The sequence below is a fragment of the Triticum urartu genome, chromosome 6 (genome assembly GCF_003073215.2).
Source record: "Triticum urartu cultivar G1812 chromosome 6, Tu2.1, whole genome shotgun sequence".
Classification (NCBI taxonomy): Eukaryota; Viridiplantae; Streptophyta; class Magnoliopsida; order Poales; family Poaceae; genus Triticum; species Triticum urartu.
Genome location: NC_053027.1, coordinates 90,797,825 through 90,818,116, shown reverse-complemented (window position 1 = coordinate 90,818,116; position 20,292 = coordinate 90,797,825). Strand labels below are relative to the sequence as shown.

The following is a 20,292-nucleotide window of genomic DNA, read 5'->3' as shown; positions in this document are numbered from 1 at the left end:
TGGGGACAGTGTTGTTACCATATGACCCAAGGAACCTTGATTTGTATCATTTATTTGAAAATTGATAAAAATACGCAGCAGAGTCCTGCTGTTTCCCTAAAAAAAATGGCCCAAGGAGTATTTTCTTTCTTTCTTGCTGAACCTTGTACATGTAGTTTCTATCCTGGTGTTTCATGCTAGTAACTTTTAGCAGTGAATATGGCTGCATGCATCGACTGATGCAGAGGCCGGAGGTATTCCTCTTTTAAAAAAAACTTTTAGCAGTGAATGCATTTAACTCTACTATCTGAATGATTTGGAGAAAGTTATTGTGCTCCTGATGTCATGCTTCAGAGTTCAGAATGGTGCATCGATCTTATCTAAGCTTTCATCTTAGTAAAGCAGAGTCAAAACCAACTCTTCTATCTCTCTTCAGAGTGTTGATATAGCCACATAAGCTTCCGTCTTACAATTTGAATGATTTGAACGAAGTGGTTGTACTCCCTATGTCGATACTTTGGGCTCTAGCATGGTGCATCTATCATAAGCGTTTATGTAAATAAACCAGTCAAAACCACTTGTTTGTCTCTCTTCAGAGTGTTCCTATTACAGCATTTGGAATTGGTTATGAATTCATAATTACACCGAGATAGCAAGTAGCCATATTTCACATGTTATCTTGAATATTCTGTAACTTGATGGTTACATATAGCTTGTGAGCTACAGTGCTTCACATAGATATAGTGCAGAGGATTAACCAAATCAAGGAGGATGCAGATGATTCATCAATTTTCTCTACCAGCCGCATTCATTAGCTTTGTTTAGAGGGTGCTTGGATACGTTTTAGTCCCATGACTAAAAGTAGTGGGACTAAAACTTGCTAGCCTCACCCATGCTTGGATCCAAATACTAAAGAGACTAAAATCAAGTTATTGAGCATTTATTATCCTTCAAACCCTCCAATCCAAAACTCGCATGTGTTCAAGGAGAGGAATTAAATGAGGAGAGAGAGGGCTAATACATATTTTAGTAGGTTTTCTATGACTAAATTTTTTTAGCCTCAAGACTAGTCCTAGCCTCTCTTTAGTCAGGCGTGCTTGGAACTTTAGCCTCTAAAAGAGACTATTTTTAGTCAGACTAAAAATAGTCCCTTGGATCCAAGCATGCTCTTAGTTGCAAATATAAACACATCTCTTTGTTTAGTTGCAAACATTAACAACTCTATCAATATCCAGCGCTTGCATACACTCTACTTTTATTTTTCAAAGGAACAGTTAAAGTGGACAACCAAGTGGCCATCTGCATATACAGCAAGCTGTAGAGATTACATGTCTATTCAGATCATGCAGGAACAATATTTAGGCGGTCAAGATCTACATATATACGACCAAATATCTCAAAACTCTGCGTGGTTAATTGAGTACGTACAATGTATGCTGCGTAACTAACTGACAAACAGAATCCCTGCACGGTAAATAGACGGAATAATTTTATAAATGAGTAAAAAAACAAAGGATTATTTATAGAGAATGCCGATCAAGTGAACATTGTAATGGAAGGGCGTTTTGGGTGCACATCTGCAGCAGTCCAGAAGGCAGTCTCGACATCACGTCGCTTGTCGATGGAGGATCTCACACCTATACGGATGTGCTCGAGTGCCAGCAAGTGTTCCATGCGTACTGGCATAGCACCACCCCAGCTGTCACATATTTCCAGGCCGAGCAGCCGTAGGTTGGGCATCACCCCTGCCTCGAACTCCATGCATCATCACCATCTTCAGAGAAGAGTCGAAGGTCCTCTAGGATTGGGAATAATCCTGTGCAGGCTATGGCAGCACCACTATCTTCAGTGATATGTGTCACCCAGAGACATAGTTTGACGAGGGAGGGCAGCTTTCCAACAACATTAACCTCTTCAGTCGACAAATGCTCAACCGACAAGGACAGGCTACCAAGGCAATGGAGGTCGCCAATCCAATTGGGAATTCTCTTCAACAAGCACCCTCGTAGATAAATTTTCTCGATATGGAGAGGAGGGTTGGACAATGAGTATATCACAGGTCGCAGTAATGTTTACCGAAAAAGGCTTTCGTCCCGCTTTATATTATAAAGCACATGGCCAAGCCAACAATCCACAGAGGTTCAAACACACACACACCAAGTTCATACAGAACACAGGATCCATAAGGGTTAATGCTGAGGGCACAGCTCAACAAGCCCTAGAACAGAAATAAACGACTGCATCTAGTCGGGCTGGGGGGGGGGGGGGGGGGGGGGGGAAGCGGTGGCGCCAAGCGGAAGGCGAGCGATCGAAGGTCGGCGAGGAGGGTGTTGATGACGTCCCGATCCTGAGGGCGGCTAAGCGGCCGCCAAAGCTGCAGGTACCCACACATTTTAAAAATGGCGTCAGTAGCACGTCTGAGAGTGACCTTTTGGATGACAAGCTTATTGCGGACAGTCCACAGCGTCCAGGCGAGGACCCCTATGCAGAGCCAACGGATATGTCGGTAGCGATGGGGGAGGCATGGATCTCTGCGAGAAGGTCGGGGAAATTGGAATTGCACCACTGTCCACCAACCGTCTCGCGGAAACTGGACCAAAGAAACTGGGCCGTGGAGCACGCGAAGAAGATGTGGTTAGCGTCCTCCACCGTGCCGCACAGGGGGAAAAGCCCATCTCCAGGTCCGTTACGCTTGAGGACTTTGACTCCGGAGGGGAGGCGTCCATGGATCCATTGCCAAAGGAAGATCCTAATCTTCAGTGGCAAGCGGATATCCCAGATCAAACTGAAGGGCTCGGGGGCGGGCGAAGGCGCGATGGCCGCGTATAGGGACTTAGTAGAGAAGCGTCCGGAAGATTCTAGGCGCCAAGAGATGGCGTCCGGGGTGTCGGTGACGTTCATCGGGAGAAGGGCGATGTCCTCGAGGAGGGCATCCCAGGCGGCCACTTTGAAGGAAATATGCCCTAGAGGCAATAATAAAGCTATTATTTATTTCCTTATATCATGATAAATGTTTATTATTCATGTTAGAATTGTATTAACCGGAAACATAATACATGTGTGAATACATAGACAAACAGAGTGTCACTAGTATGCCTCTACTTGACTAGCTCGTTAATCAAAGATGGTTATGTTTCCTAACCATAGACATGTGTTATCATTTGATTAACGGGATCACATTATTAAGAGAATGATGTGATTGACATGACCCATTCCATTAGCTTAGCACCCGATCGTTTAGTATGTTGCTATTGCTTTCTTCATGACTTATACATGTTCCTATGACTATGAGATTATGCAACTCCCGTTTTCCGGAGGAACACTTTGTGTGCTACCAAACGTCACAACATAACTGGGTGATTATAAAGGAGCTCTACAGGTGTCTCCAAAGGTAAATGTTGGGTTGGCATATTTCGAGATTAGGATTTGTCACTCCGATTGTCGGAGAGGTATCTCTGGGCCCTCTAGGTAATGCACATCACATAAGCCTTGCAAGCATTGCAACTAATAAGTTAGTTGCGAGATGATGTATTACGAAATGAGTAAAGAGACTTGCCGGTAACGAGATTGAACTAGGTATTGAGATACCGACGATCGAATTTCGGGCAAGTAACATACCGATGACAAAGGGAACAACGTATGTTGTTATGCGGTCTGACCGATAAAGATCTTCGTAGAATATGTGGGAGCCAATATGAGCATCCAGGTTCCGCTATTGGTTATTGACCGGAGACGTGTCTCGGTCATGTCTACATTGTTCTCGAACCCGTACGGTCCGCACGCTTAAGGTTTCGATGACAGTTATATTATGAGTTTATGAGTTTTGATGTACCGAAGTTAGTTCGGAGTTCCGGATGTGATCACGGACATGACGAGGAGTCTCAAAATGGTCGATACATAAAGATTGATATATTGGACGGCTATATTCGGACACCGGAAGTGTTTCGGGTGATTTCGGAGAAAACCGGAGTGCCGGAGGGTTATCGGAACCCCCCGGGAGAAGTAATGGGCCTTATGGGCCCTAGTGGAGAGAGAGAGGGGCGGCCAGGGTGGGCCGCGCGCCCCCTCCCCCTCTGGTCCGAATTGGACTAGGAGAGGGGGGCGGCGCCCCCTTTCCTTCTCCCTCTCCCCTTCCTTTCCCCCTCCTAGTAGGAGTAGGAAAGAGGGGAGTCCTACTCCTACTAGGAGGAGGACTCCTCCTCCTTGGCGCACCCTAGGGCCGGCCGGCCTCCTCCCCTTGCTCCTTTATATACGGGGGCAGGGGGCACCCCTAGACACACAAGTTGATCCACGTGATCGTTTTCTTAGCCGTGTGTGGTGCCCCCTTCCACCATACTCCTCGATAATATTGTAGCGGTGCTTAGGCGAAGCCCTGCGATGGTAGAACATCAAGATCGTCATCACGCTGTCGTGCTGACGGAACTCTTCCCCGACATTTTGCTGGATCGGAGTCTGGGGATCGTCATCGAGCTGAACGTGTGCTAAAACTCGGAGGTGCCGTAGTTTCGGTGCTTGATCGGTCGGGCCGTGAAGACGTACGAATACATCAACCGCGTTGTCATAACGCTTCTGCTGTCGGTCTACGAGGGTACGTAGATCACACTCTCCCCTCTCGTTGCTATGCATCACCATGATCTTGCGTGTGCGTAGGAATTTTTTTGAAATTACTACGTTCCCAAAAGTGGCATCCGAGCCAGGTTTTATGTGTTGATGTTGTGCACGAGTAGAACACAAATGAGTTGTGGGCGATATAAGTCATACTGCTTACCAGCATGTCATACTTTGGTTCGGCGGTATTGTTGGATGAAGCGGCCCGGACCGACATTACGCGTACGCTTACGCGAGACTGGTTCTACCGACGTGCTTTACCCACAGGTGGCTGGCGGGTGTCAGTTTCTCCAACTTTAGTTGAACCAAGTGTGGCTACGCCCGGTCCTTGCGAAGGTTAAAACAGCACCAACTTGACAAACTATCGTTGTGGTTTTGATGCGTAGATAAGAACGGTTCTTGCTAAAGCCCGTAGCAGCCACGTAAAACTTGCAACAACAAAGTAGAGGACGTCTAACTTGTTTTTGCAGGGCATGTTGTGATGTGATATGATCAAGACGTGATGAGATATAAGTTGTTGTATAAGATGATCATGTTTTGTTGAAGTTATCGGCAACAGGCAAAAGTCTTATGGTTATCTCTCTATTGCATAAGATGCAAGCACCAAATAATTGCTTTACTTTATCGCTATGCGATAGCAATAGTTGCAAGAGCAATTGTTGGCGAGACAACCATGTGACGACACATTGATATAGATCAAGATGATGGAGATCATAGTGTCATGCCGGTGACGATGGAGATCATGACGATACTTTGGAGATGGAGATCAAAGGCACAAGATGATGATGGCCATATCATGTCACATATTTTGAGTGCATATGATGTTTATCTTTTATACATCTTATTTTGCTTAGTTCGACGGTAACTTTATAAGATGATCTCTCACTAATTATCAAGGTACAAGTGTTCTCCCTGAGTATGCACCGTTGCGAAAGTTCTTCGTGCTGAGACACCACGTGATGATCGGGTGTGATAGGCTCTACGTTCAAATACAACGGGTGCAAAACAGTTGCACACGCGGAATACTCAGGTTAAACTTGACGAGCCTAGCATATAACAGATATGGCCTCGAAACACGGAAACCGACAGGTCGAGCGTGAATCATATAGTAGATATGATCAACATAGTGATGTTCACCATTGAAACTACTCCATCTCATGTGATGATCGGACATGGTTTAGTTGATTTGGATCACGTGATCACTTAGAGGATTAGAGGGATGTCTATCTAAGTGGGAGTTCTCAAGTAATATGATTAAATTGGACTTAAATTTATCATGAACTTAGTCCTGGTAGTATTAGCATATCTATGTTGTAGATCAATAGCTCGCGATGTTGCTCCCAGTTTATTGTGTTCCTAGAGAAAAATTATGTTGAAAAATGTTAGTAGCAATGATGCGGATTGGATCCGTAATCTGAGGATTATCCTCATTGCTGCACATAAGAATTATGTCTTTTATGCACCGCTAGGTGACAGACCTATTGCAGGAGTAGAGGCAGACGTTATGAACGTTTGGCTAGCTCAATATGATGACTACTTGATAGTTTAGTGCACCATGCTTAAACGGCTTAGAATCGGGACTTCAAAGACGTTTTGAACATCATGGACCATATGAGATGTTCCAGGAGTTGAAGTTAATATTTCAAGCAAATACCCGAGTTGAGAGATATGAAGTCTCCAACAAGTTCTATAGCTAAAAGATGGAGGAGAATAGCTCAAGCAGTGAGCATGTGCTCAGATTGACTGGGTACTACAATCACTTGAATCAAGTGGGAGTTAATCTTCCAGATAAAATAGTGATTGATAGAATTCTCTAGTCACCATCACCAAGTTAGTAGAACTTCGTGATGAACTATGATATGCAAGGGATAACGGAAACGATTCTCAAGCTCTTCGTAATGCTGAAATCAACGAAGGTAGGAATCAAGAAAAATATCAAGTGTTGATGATAGATAAGACCACTAGTTTCAAGAAAAGGGCAAAGGGAAGAAGGGGAACTTCAAGTAGAACGGCAAGCAAGTTGCTGCTCAAGTGAAGAAGCCCAAGTCTGGACCTAAGCCTGAGACTAAGTGCTTATACTGTAAAGGGACTGGTCACTGGAAGCGGAACCGCCCCAAGTATTTGGCGGATAAGAAGGATGGCAAAGTGAACAAAGGTATATTTGATATACAGATTATTGATGTGTATTTTACTAGTGTTCGTAGCAACCCCTCGGTATTTGATACTGGTTCAGTTGCTAAGAGTAGTAACTCGAAACGGGAATTGCAGAATGAACATAGACTAGTTAAGGGTAAAGTGACGATGTGTGTTGGAAGTGGTTCCAAGATTGATATGATCATCATCGCACACTCCCTATACTTTCGGGATTAGTGTTGAACCTAAATAAGTGTTATTTGGTGTTTGCGTTGAGCATGAATATAATTTGATCATGTTTATTGTAATACGGTTATTCATTTAAGTAAGAGAATAAATTGTTGTTCTGTTTACATGAATAAAACCTTATATGGTTACACACCCAATGAAAATGGTTCATTGGATCTCGACCGTAGTGATACACATATTTATAATATTGAAACCAAAAGATGCAAAGTTAATAATAATAGTGCAACTTATTTGTGGCACTGCCGTTTAGGTCATATTGGTGTAAAGTGCATGAAGAAACTCCATGCTGATGGGATTTTGGAATCACTTGATTATGAATCACTTGGTGCTTGCGAACCATGTCTTATGGGCAAGATGACTAAAGACTCCGTTCTCCGGAACAATGGAGCGAGCAACTGACTTATTGGAAATAATGCATACTGATGTATGCGATCCGATGAGTGTTGAAGCTCGCGGCGGGTATTGTTATTTTCTGACCTTCATAGATGATTTAAGTAGATATGGGTATATCTACTTGATGAAACATAAGTCTGAAACATTTGAACAGTTCAAAGAATTTCAGAGTGAAGTGGAAAATCATCGTGACAAGAAGATAAGGTTTCCACGATCTGATCGCGGAGACGAATATTTGAGTTACGAGTTTGGTCTTTAATTAAAACAATGTGGAATAGTTTCACAAATTCATGCCACCTGGAATACCACAGCATAATGGTGTGTCCGAATGTCATAACCGTACTTTATTGGATATAGTGCACTCTATGATGTTTCTTACTGATTTACCACTAAAGTTTTGGGGTTATGCATTAGAGACAGCTGCATTCACGTTAAAAAAATGGGCACCATCTAAATCCGTTGAGATGACACCGTATGAACTGTGGTTTGGCAAGAAACCAAAGTTGTCGTTTCTTAAAGTTTGGGACTGCAATGCTTATGTGAAAAAGTTTCAACATGATAAGCTCGAACCCAAATCGGAGAAGTAAATCTTCATAGGATACCCAAAAGAAAATGTTGGGTAAACCTTCTATCACATATCCGAAGGCAAGTTATTCATTGCTAAGAATGGATCCTTTCTAGAGAAGGAGTTTCTCTCGAAAGAAGTGAGTGGGGGGAAAGTAGAACTTGATGAGGTAACTGTACCTGCTCCCTTATTGGAAAGTAGTTCATCACAGAAATCTGTTCTTGTGACTACTACACCAATTAGTGAGGAAGATAATGATGATGATCATGTAACTTCAGATCAAGTTACTACCGAATCTCGTAGGTAAACCAGAGTGAGATCCGCACTAGAGTGGTACGGTAATCCTGTTCTGGAAGTCATGTTACTAGACCATGACGAGCTTGCGAACTATGAGGAAGCGATGATGAGCCCAGATTCCACAAAATGGTTTGAGGCCATGAAATCTGAGATATGATCCTGTATGAGAACAAAGTATGGACTTTGATGGATTTGTCCGATGATCGGCAAGCCATAGAAAATAAATGGATCTTCAATAGGAAGATGGACGCTGATAGTAGTGTTACTATCTACAAAGCTAGAATTGTCGCAAAAGGTTTTCGGCAAGTTCAAGGTGTTGACTATGATGAGAGTTTCTCACTCGTATCTATGCTTAAGTCTGTCCGAATCATGTTAGCAATTGCCGCATTTTATGAAATCTGGCAAATGGATAAACAAAACTGCATTCCTTAATGGATTTATTAAAGAAGAGTTGTATACGATGCAACTAGAAGGTTTTGTCGATCCTAAAGGTGTTAACAAAATATGCAAGCTCCAGCGATCCATCTATGGACAGGTGCAAGCATCTCGGAGTTGGAATATACGCTTTGATAAGTTGATCAAAGCATATAGTTTTATACAGACTTGCGGTGAAGCCTGTATTTACTAGAAAATGAGTGGGAGCACTACAACATTTCTGATAAGTATATGTGAATGACATATTGTTGATCGGAAATAATGTAGAATTATTCTGCAAAGCATAAAGGAGTATTTGAAAGGAGTTTTTGAAAGAAAGACCTCGGTGAAGCTGCTTACATATTGAGCATCAAGATCTATAAAGATAGATCAAGACACTTGATAAGTTTTTTCAATGAGTACATACCTTGAAAAGATTTTGAAGTAGTTCAAAATGGAACAGTTAGAGAAAGAGTTCTTGCCTGTGTAACAAGCTGTGAAATTGAGTAAGACTCAAAGCCCGACCACGGCAGAAGATAGAAAGAGAGTGAAAGTCATTCCCTATGCCTCAATCATAGGTTCTATAAAGTATGCCATGCGGTGTACCTATTGTATACCCTACACTGATTTTGGCAAGGGAGTACAATAGTGATCTAGGAGTAGATCACTGGACAGTGGTCAAAATTATCCTTAGTTGAATAAGGATATGTTTCTCGATTATGGTGGTGACAAAAGGTTCGTCGTAAAGAGTTACGTCGATGCAAGTTTTGACACTGATCCAGATGACTCAAAGTCTCAATCTGGATACATATTGAAAGTGGGAGCAATTAGCTAGAATAGCTCCATGCAGAGCATTGTTGACATAGAAATTTGCAAAATACTTACGGATCTGAATATGACAGACCCGTTGACTAAAATTATCTCACAAGAAAAACATGATCACACCTTAGTACTCTTTGGGTGTTAATCACATAGCGATGTGAACTAGATTACCGACTCTAGTAAACCCTTTGGGTGTTGGTCACATATCGATGTGAACTATGGGTGTTAACCACATAAAGATGTGAATTATTGATGTTAAATCACATGGCGATGTGAACTAGATTATTGACTCTAGTGCAAGTGGGAGACTGAAGGAAATATGCCCTAGAGGCAATAATAAAGCTATTATTTATTTCCTTATATCATGATAAATGTTTATTATTCATGCTAGAATTGTATTAACCGGAAACATAATACATGTGGGAATACATAGACAAATAGAGTGTCACTAGTATGCCTCTACTTGACTAGCTCGTTAATCAAAGATGGTTATGTTTCCTAACCATAGACATGTGTTATCATTTGATTAACGAGATCACATTATTAAGAGAATGATGTGATTGACATGACCCATTCCATTAGCTTAGCACCCGATCGTTTAGTATGTTGCTATTGCTTTCTTCATGACTTATACATGTTCCTATGACTATGAGATTATGCAACTCCCGTTTGCCGGAGGAACACTTTTTGTGCTACCAAACGTCACAACGTAACTGGGTGATTATAAAGGAGCTCTACAGGTGTCTCCAAAGGTAAATGTTGGGTTGGCATATTTCGAGATTAGGATTTGTCACTCCGATTGTCGAAGAGGTATCTCTGGGCCCTCTAGGTAATGCACATCACATAAGCCTTGCAAGCATTGCAACTAATAAGTTAGTTGCGAGATGATGTATTACGAAACGAGTAAAGAGACTTGCCGGTAACGAGATTGAACTAGGTATTGAGATACCAACGATCGAATCTCGGGCAAGTAACATACCGATGACAAAGGGAACAACGTATGTTGTTATGCGGTCTGACCGATAAAGATCTTCGTAGAATATGTGGGAGCCAATATGAGCATCCAGGTTCCGCTATTGGTTATTGACCGGAGACGTGTCTCGGTCATGTCTACATTATTCTCGAACCCGTAGGGTCCACACGCTTAAGGTTTCGATGACAGTTATATTATGAGTTTATGAGTTTTGATGTACCGAAGTTAGTTCGGAGTCCCGGATGTGATCACGGACATGACGAGGAGTCTCGAAATGGTCGAGAGATAAAGATTGATATATTGGACGGCTATATTCGGAGACCGGAAGTGTTCCGGGTGATTTCGGAGAAAACCGGAGTGCCGGAGGGTTACCGGAACCCCCCGGGAGAAGTAATGGGCCTTATGGGCCCTAGTGGAGAGAGAGAGGGGCGGCCAGGGTGGGCCGCGCGGCCCCTCCCCCTCTGGTCCGAATTGGACTAGGAGAGGGGGGGTGCCCCCTTTCCTTCTCCCTCTCCCCCTTCCTTTCCCCCTCCTAGTAGGAGTAGGAAAGAGGGGAGTCCTACTCCTACTAGGAGGAGGACTCCTCCTCCTTGGCGCGCCCTAGGGCCGGCCGGCCTCCTCCCCTTGCTCCTTTATATACGGGGGCAGGGGGCACCCCTAGACACACAAGTTGATCCACGTGATCGTTTTCTTAGCCATGTGCGGTGCCCCCTTCCACCATACTCCTCGATAATATTGTAGCGGTGCTTAGGCGAAGCCCTGCGACGGTAGAACATCAAGATCGTCACCACGCCATCGTGCTGACGGAACTCTTCCCCGACACTTTGCTGGATCGGAGTCCGGGGATCGTCATCGAGCTGATCGTGTGCTAAAACTCGGAGGTGCCGTAGTTTCGGTGCTTGATCGGTCGGGCCGTGAAGACGTACGACTACATCAACCGCGTTGTCATAACGCTTTCGCTGTCGGTCTACGAGGGTACGTAGATCACACTCTCCCCTCTCGTTGTTATGCATCACCATGATGTTGCGTGTGCGTAGGAATTTTTTTGAAATTACTACGTTCCCCAACACACTTCGGGTGGGCCAAAAGGGCGGCGAAACGCGAGGCGCCCTAAGTCAATAAGGACCGTCTCAACAGAAACCCGCGGGTCAACAGCAATGGCGAGGAGCTCGGGAAAGCGGGCGGCCAGAGGGGTATCGCCGATCCACCAATCAAACCAGAACAGGGTCGCGGACCCAGACCCAACCGAGATGGACATGCCAATGCGAAGCACAGGGAGCAGCTGAATGACGGCCTACCAAAACTGGGATCCGCCCGAACGCTGATAGAAAGCCAGAGGCTATCCACGGAGGTACTTGTTCCGGATGATGGTGAGCCAAAGCCCTCCGTCACCATTAGCAATACGCCATAGCCACCGGGTCAGGAGGGCGATGTTCATGCGTCGGGAGGACAAAATCCCCAGACCCCCTGGTCCTTGGGTTTACATATGTCCGGCCAACTGACCATATGGTAATTCTGTCTATCATCCTCGCCAGCCCAGTAGAACCTAGATTGGTACTTGGCAATTTTCGTGTGCAGCATTTCATGGAGGCTATAAAAGCTCATGAGGTACCAAAGAAGGCTGGCGAGAGAGGAGTTGATGAGAATCACACGCGCAGCCTTCGATAGCCAGCGCCCTTTCCAAGGCTCGACGCGATGTTGCATACGGGTCACCATGGGGCGCAGGTCCGCCACGGTGAGGCGCGAATCACTAATGGGGATCCCCAGGTAGGTCATGGGGAAAGAACCCAGCCGACAGTTAAGTCGGTCAGGGATAGCCTGAGCTTCCACCGGAGGGTAACCAAGAACCATCACTTCGCTCTTATCGAAGTTGATCATTAGGCCCGACATCTGCTGGAAGCACATGAGGAGGAACTTCAGGTTAGCCACGTCCTGAGTAGAACCTTCAACCATTATTATGATGTCATCCGCGTATTGAAGGAGAGAGACCCCTCCCCCTCCGACTAGGTGGGGGACAATGCCGTGAATATGGCCGGCACCCTTGGCTTTGTCCAGGATGGCGGCCAGAGCATTGACCACCATGTTGAACAGGAATGGCCGGCACCCTGACGCACCCCATAGAGAGTGGGGAAGTATGGCCCAATCTCGCCGTTGATGTTCACCGCGGTCCGCCCACATGAGACTAATTGCATCACGCGAGTCACCCAGCGGTCGTCAAAGCCCTTACGAAGCAGCACTTCCCGAAGGAAAGGCCAGTGCACAGTATCCTAAGCTTTATGAAAGTCCAGCTTCAGGAAGACAACGCGATGTTGTTTCACCCGAACTTCGTGAAGGACTTCATGGAAGACCAACACGCCATCTAAAATAAACCGGCCTTGGATGAAGGCCGATTGGTTCGGGTGAGTGATCGAGTTAGCAAGCAGGGTCACCCTATTGGCGTACCCTTTGGCCAGGATCCGGAATATCACGTTAATCACGGTGACGAGACGGAACTGGTGAATATCAGAGGCACCCGGAACCTTTGGGATGAGGGTAATGATCCCATAATTGAGGCGTCCAAGGTCCATAGAGCCTGAATAGAACTCCTTGAAGAGGGCCATGACCTCAGGTTTGATTGTCTACCAGAACATTTTAAAGAACGTAACGGGCAAGCCATCCGGACCCGGGGCCGAGGAGGGGCTCATTCCTTATGGCTGCGAGTACCTCTTCTTCGGCAAAGGGGGAAACAAGGGCCGCGTTGGCCTCGTCGGAAACCAACTCCACCCCCGTCCAAGTGTCGGGGGTGAGACTAGCCCCACCTCGAGGGGTGGGGGTAAAGAGGGCTTTGTAGAAGCCGTCTACATGAGCCCGTATGGCCGCGGGGCGGATAAGGGGGGCGTCATCCTCCCACAAGCAGTGGATGGAATTTCTCCGGCGTCGACCATTCGCAACCGCCTGGAAATATGCAATGTTCGCATCGCAGCGGAGCACCCATCTTTGGGTACCACGCAACCTCCAGTATGCCTCCTCATCTGTGTAGATGGAGGAGAGTTGACCCTCAAGATCATATCTCAGCATCCACTCATCTGGGGAGAGCCCGGAGGAGTCGGCCCGGGCGTCCAGAGCCTGAATAGCCAACATGAGAGATCTTTTACGCTCGCGGAGGTCACGGCCAAGATTAGCGCCCTAGCCCTTCATGAATTGGCGGGCGAGCTTGGCGCAGAAGTGCCATGAGTCAACGACGGACATGGAGCGATGGGGAGAGGCGCGAGCAAGAGTCCAACAAGCAGAGACCGCATCCCGAAAGCCGGCCTGGTTGAGCCAAAAGGACTCAAACCTAAACCGCGGCGGGAGGGGGGGCGCTCGTCCGCAGAGGATAGGAGGAGAGGGACGTGGTCAGACCCAATCCGGGTAATCGCCCGGAGCGAGGTCAGGGGGCACCTCAATTCCCACTCCGGGGAAACTAGGACACGATCCATGACGGATCGCGTCGGGTCGGCCTGGCGGTTAGTCCAGGTGAATCACGCCCCCGTCCGCTTGATCTCCCGCAGGCCGAGCTCCGCGATCCAGTCGTTGAACAACTACATCCAGGGGAGGTTAATCCTATCATTATTCTTCTCGTCAGGAGAACGGATGAGGTTAAAATCTCCACCCACAACTACTGGGAGGAGGGAGGCGGAGATCTTTTGGTGGAGCTCCGCAAGGAAGGTCGGGGAACGGCGGTGATCCGCCGGACCATAGACAATCACGACCTCCCATTTGAAGTTCAGAGCTCGCTCAAGAATCTCCATGCTAACAAAGAATTCGCCCCGGTCCATGCCGCCCACCTCGAAGGTGGCATCCTTAACCCCTAAAAGGATTCCACCGGAGTGGCCCGTGGTCCCACTAGAAGGGAGCCAATGCCAGGCGAAGAGGTGAGAGCTGAGGCAGTCAAGCTCATGGAGGGAGAACGCAGTACGCAAGGTTTCCTGGATCGCAATGATGTCAATGTTTTCGTCGCGCATGTATTCGACTAGTTGGCGGCGTCGGCCATCATGACCGAAGCCGCGGATGTTCCAAAAAAGGGCCCGCATCTAAGCCCCCATCGGGGGGTTGCTTGACCCCAGGACACGAGATGCGCTTTGGACGCGGAGAGCAGCAGTGCGGGACCGAGTGCGCCCACGAATAGCCCCGTCGACCACCGGAGGGGCCTGAACAGCGGTACGGGCAGTCTGGTCCTCAGGGGTCCTACGCAGGCGAGCCCGAGTCTCAGCCAGCATACCATCCAGGATCTCGCGAGCCCTAATGGCCGCGATCTTCTCTAAGGGGGACCCACTTCCCCCCTGAAAACGATGGCCGAGTCAGTGGCCACCTTGGCAAGGTGTCCAAGAGGAACGACCTCAAGCGCGGAAAAGGAACAACATGACGAACTGGGGAGGGCGGAATCCACACCTGACTCGAGGTTCCGGGCAGCCGCATGGATCTCAGCACGCTCGGCGATGGATGGAACTGAGGCATCGGCCGGGCGGGATGCATCGAGGCGGGCGCTGCGGCGAGACGCCATCACCGGCGTCGAGGAGGAGCGGGGCCGCCTGGTGTACGCCACCATCTGGGGAGGGATCCCGGAGACCGGAGTGGTGATGACCACGGCCACCGCCGAAGCCGGGGAGGCAGGGGAAGTGGGGTGGGCGTCGGGGGCCACCAGCGGGGGAAGCGGGGCGACAAGCACCAGGGTGTCACCAGACGCATCCCCCACAGGCGGGAGCACCGGAGAGGGCTCTCCGAGGGGAGGGGTCCCACCGTCACCACCCGTGAGGTCCGGAGGGGTCGGGGCCGGGGGGGACGGTGGTTCCGGATCCAATGGAGAGGAGCGGCGAGCGGAGTCGGCGGACGGAGAACGGGGCGACGAGGGGGGCACGACGAGCAGACCAACACTCGAGATGTCACTGGCCGACTCCGAGGCAGGGGGAGAGGGCGCCACTGGGGGTGCGGCCAGCTGAAGAGCCACCGCGAGGTCAGCGGCAGACACTCGGGTGCGGCCCTGCCCGGAGCCGCCGTGACCCGAGGGGGGGTTGGCGGGCTCACGAGACGGGGAGCGGGAGCGCTCAGAGATGTCGTCGTCCTCCTCGTGGTCGTCGAAGCGGGAGTGGCGGGGGCGCCGGTGGTGGGAGCCATTGGCATCCGCGGGCCCGCCCCCTGGAGGCTGTCGGCGAAGAGGCGGGGGCGGCCGATGTGGTTCGGCGGCTCGGGGCAGATGGTGAGGTCGTATCCGTCGTCGTTGAAGAAGACCCGAAGCGTGGTGTGGAGCTTGGAGGTGTCCAGGCATTTCACCTTGACCCGGACCTCCTCCTCCTTGCGCAGAGAGAGCTCGTCGACCACCACCACCTTGCCCAGGATCTTGGACATACTGCGAATGACCCGCTCAGACCGGGCCACGTCTAGGAGGCCGGCGATGAGGAGCCAAGCAGTGTCGAGGACCGCCACGGCCTTGGGATCCCACCTCGGCTCGGAGATGTTCACCACAATCCCGTTGAGGGCCAAGGTGATGCTGTCGCTACGGGTGCAGAGGCCCATGCTCAGGGCGTCGGGGAAGATCACCGAGAAGGCGTTGGGCGCGGTGGAGGTCACCTGCCAATCCCACTTGCATCGGCAGAGGTGGTTGAGCTCGGCCTCGATCAGCTCCGGAGTGGCGACGCCCCCCCCCCACGACCGTCACAAGGGCCAGGAGCGAGGGGGAGGGAGGCGGGAGCTCCCGCACCTCAATGTGGAAGAAGCCCATGTCCTCGATGCCGTGGCCGTACATCATGATCTCCTCCGTGACCGGGCGCTCCGGACAGAGAACCGCAGGGTGCCTGGCTTCCTTGCAGAGGTAGCAGGTTGGTGGGTTGGGGAAAGCCACCTGGAAGTGGCCGGGCAGGCCGCAGTTGAAGCACGGTGGACCCTCGGGGGCGGCGACGGCACCCGAGGCCGGGGTCACCACGGCGGCGGAGAGGCGGCAGGTGGAGGGCGAGGCGGCCCCTTCTTCTTCTTCTTCTTAGCGCCCGGGCGCCCACGGTTCCCGTTGCCACCGTTAGATGGCGGAAAAGCGGCTTGGGCGCACGGGGGCTGGTAATGCCGGTTCTCAGGGGCGGTGGACCCGGAGGCGGGAGGAGCCTGACGCGGAGGGGAAGGCCGGCGGGAGCCACGGCTGTCACGGGCCGGCGAGCGTCGGGTCGGTGACCGGCCTTGGGCAGGGGAGCGCCGGGCAGGCGAGTTGGCCCGGTCCCGAGAGTCCTCCCGAGGCGGATCCCGGCAGGCTGGCGAGTGTGAACGGCGGTCATCTCGCGCCGGGGAGCGGCGTGATTGGCGGGGAGGGGAGCGGCGGGGGTCGCGGGAGTCGCGAGCAGGGGAACGACGAGCCGGGCGGGAGGTGAGCTGGCTCCGGAGGTCAGCCTCCCGCCGGAGGCCGTCGGGGGAGGAGCGCGGAGGATCCCGGCGGTCATCCACACGCCGCTTCGGGCGGGGCTCGGCAGCGCCCCAGTCCCGGGGCATGGCCGACGGGGGAGGGGGGCGAGGGGACGCGACGGCCGGAGGGGACAAGGGAGGCGGCCTGCGTGGCAGCGGGATGGGGAGCGAGGGGCGAGGCATGGGGGGCACAGGAAAACCCTACAGGGGGCCAAATCGAGCACCGGGACGGGCCAGACCACGCCGGGGGGCGCTGCTGGGCCACACCACGCGCAGCCGGGCTGGACGGCCGGCCCACGCAGCGGTCGGCGGCCCGCATCCCACCTGGGGGTGTAGCAGCCGACAGCCTGGGGGAAGGCCCGACTGGTTGGGCCCCAGGGAGGCCCAGCAGCAGCGCAGCCCGAAACGACTGGCCCAGGGCAACCAACCGGGGCATGAGGGTTTCCCCAGGCGCCGCCGCGGAGGTCGCCGCTGGGGCAGGACGGGGGCGGCGCGGCCAGGGCACGGCACGCCGGCCGGCCGGAGACAGGGAGGGAGCAGCCCCGAAGGAGGAAATGAACGGGCGAAAGGGGGCTCTCCGGACAAGGATGCCCGAGAGCGCGAGCGCCGCCGCCGGCGACTGGCCGGCCGGAGCAGAGGCGGATGCCGCCAACACGGGGGACCGCCAGGAGTCGAGCGCAGCACCGCGGTCGGCGCGGCCGGCAACGCCCCAGCCGCCAGCACGACGCCGCCGGGGAGGGGCCCGAGACCCCAAGGCGTCCCCTTTTGACCCAGGAGACGGCAGCGCGCCCGACGGCCGCCGGTGGCGCCGATCGGTCCCGCGGGAGGCCGAACTCCCACCCCTGGGAGTCGGGCCGCCGGCAGGAACGGATGGAGGCAGCCGGACCGGAGCGCGGAGCGGGATGCGGTCGCGGCAGGCGATGGGGCGGCCCGCAGCCACATCGGCAGCTTCGGCGAGGTCCGCCCAGAACTCGCGCGGAGGAACAGCCGGAGGATACGGCGGGGAATCGGGCGAGGGGGGCGCCGGCGGGCCGGCCGCGGGCGAGGCCAAGGGCGAGGGCGGCAGCGGCGGCGGCGCCGAGGCGACCAGGGCGTCGCCAGAGCCAGCGCACGCGAGAGCCATCGCCCAGACACGACCTTCCGAAGTTTTTCTTCCTTGCAGTAATGTTTAGAAGGCTCCCCATGGACAATAAGTAATCTGAGGTCACAAAGCTTTCCAATAGAAGACACCAAAGCATCAACTACCTCCACCGTCACTTTGCCGAGGAACACCAAGACCCTTAGATTGGTCATCTTGCCAAGGCCATCAATATCCTCTAGCGAGCTCTTACCAATATCAAAGCAGTTTAGAGCACGCAATGATTTAATGCTTTTGATCCCTTGAGGCCCTTTGGAAGGGTTAGTTGAGACAATCATGGCAAGAAAACTATATCTGCGGGAAGTTTTGCGCCGATCGGCTAGCTATTTGCAGTGTCTCCAAATGAACAAGCTCTCGAATTTCGGTAGGGAGATGTACGATGCATTGGAATGCAACAACTTTCAAATACCTTAGTTGAAACAATTGACCAATAGGAGTGAGGTCAAGTGTTGTACCCTTTTTGTATGAGAATTCATACACCAGAGCCCGAAGGTACTTAAATTGCGAGAGTGGAGGTGCATACTTGGACTCCCCAAACTGTGAAAATGAGGAACTTGTGACATGCTAGTATGAATGACCCTTGGTGCTACATCATTAGAGCTTGGATTCAAGGACAATCTACGAACCTTGTGCTCGAAGGCATGCATTCTTGCAACATCTTGCCAATTATATGGCACACTGATAAAATTTTCGTCTGCACACTTGCTGATGATCAAATTAAGCATCATATCATGCACTTTGCAAGACACCACCGCTTCTAGTAAAATATGAATGCCGAGTTCCCACCCATGCATAGTTGCATATTGATGTGGAATTTTCCATACATGGCTCGCTGAGGTGACAGATTTCCATGTTGAATAAGTAAGTTAGTGTGATCATCTATTTAGTTATGCCCTCTGAGATCACACATGAACAAATGTATTCAGGTAGCCAAGATTCAGATACGCCCAAATCATTACAAACACTGACACTAAAAACTAGAGAGTATGATAAACAGATTCTCTACTTGGGGGAAGAATGAAGAAAAGAAGCTGAACAACAAAGGATGATTTATGTTACTCTCTTCGTTACATAAAGTAGTGCCAATAAAATTTTTAAAAAGTTTGACCAAATTCATAGAACTGAGGGAATGCGGAGGTATTATTTCTAACGAAGGTCGTCCTGGGTGCACATCGACGACGCTTCTGAAGGCAGACTCGACATCACGGTGATTGACGCCGTCTCTGGCAAATACAGAAATGCGATCGAGGGCCAATAGGTGCTCCATGCCTCGAGGCACAGCACCACCCCAGCCATTATTTACTTCTAGAGTGAGCTGTCGCAGGCTGGGCATTAGCCCTATCTGAAACTGCATGTGTGCCACATCGTCATGAGAGAAGAGACGAAGGACTTTCAGCACTTGGAATAAGCCCGTGCAGATTACGGCCCCGCCTTCAGCGTATACCCGTAGATCCAGATGGACGAGGCAGGGCAGCTTTCCCATAACATGAACCTCGTCGTTGGACAAGTTGTCGACACGCAAAATCAGGATCAGAAGGAAATGGAGGTCACTAATCCATGTGGGAACTCTCTTCAGTGTCCACCCGAATAGATCAAGTTCCTCGATATGGAGAGGAGGGTTGGATAATGAGTACATCGGGTCGCAATGATGTTTAGAAGACTCAGCACGAACCGCGAGGTATTTTAGGTCATGGAGCTTTCCAATTAGGGATACCAAAGCATCAACTTCACCCGCCACCACTTTAGTAGAAAGTCTCAACTCCCTCAGGCTGGTCAGCTCGCCAATGGCATTAATATCCTGAGAAATGTTTAACAGCTCCCGGGTGCCCCTACACCCTCATGAACAGTAAATTCATAAAAAATTGAAACCAAATCAAAAAAATCTGAAACTTTCAGGAATCAAGGATTATCAGAGGTTTGATGTTCCTGCAATGTTTCAGCAACAAATATCCTTCGTGGAGCCCTCACCAAAAAAAACAAAATCACTGCTCAAAAATTTACACAAACTTTGAACAATGATTTTGTTTTTCTATTTGAGTGCTCTTCGAATGTTATTTTTAGCTAAAACTTTGCAAGATCATCAAAAGTTTCATGATGTTCGATTACTCAAAGTTTCAGATTTTTTTGATTTTTTTCAATTTGTTATGAATTTACTATTCATAGAGGGTGTAGGGGCACCCGGGTGCTGAAAATCCTGTCTCTTAATATCCTTTAGCGAGATGTTCTCCATACAGTGCAGTGCACGCAATGATTTTATGTTGGCAATCCCTTGAGGAAGGCGTGTAAGACTAAGACACTGAAGGATCAGACGAGACAACC

General features: G+C 50.2%; 1 pseudogene; it reads right to left on the bottom strand.

Moving 5' to 3' along the window:
- Positions 1-1,499: 1,499 nt before the first annotated feature.
- Positions 1,500-18,767, bottom strand: LOC125516597 (annotated as a pseudogene).
- Positions 18,768-20,292: the final 1,525 nt, after the last annotated feature.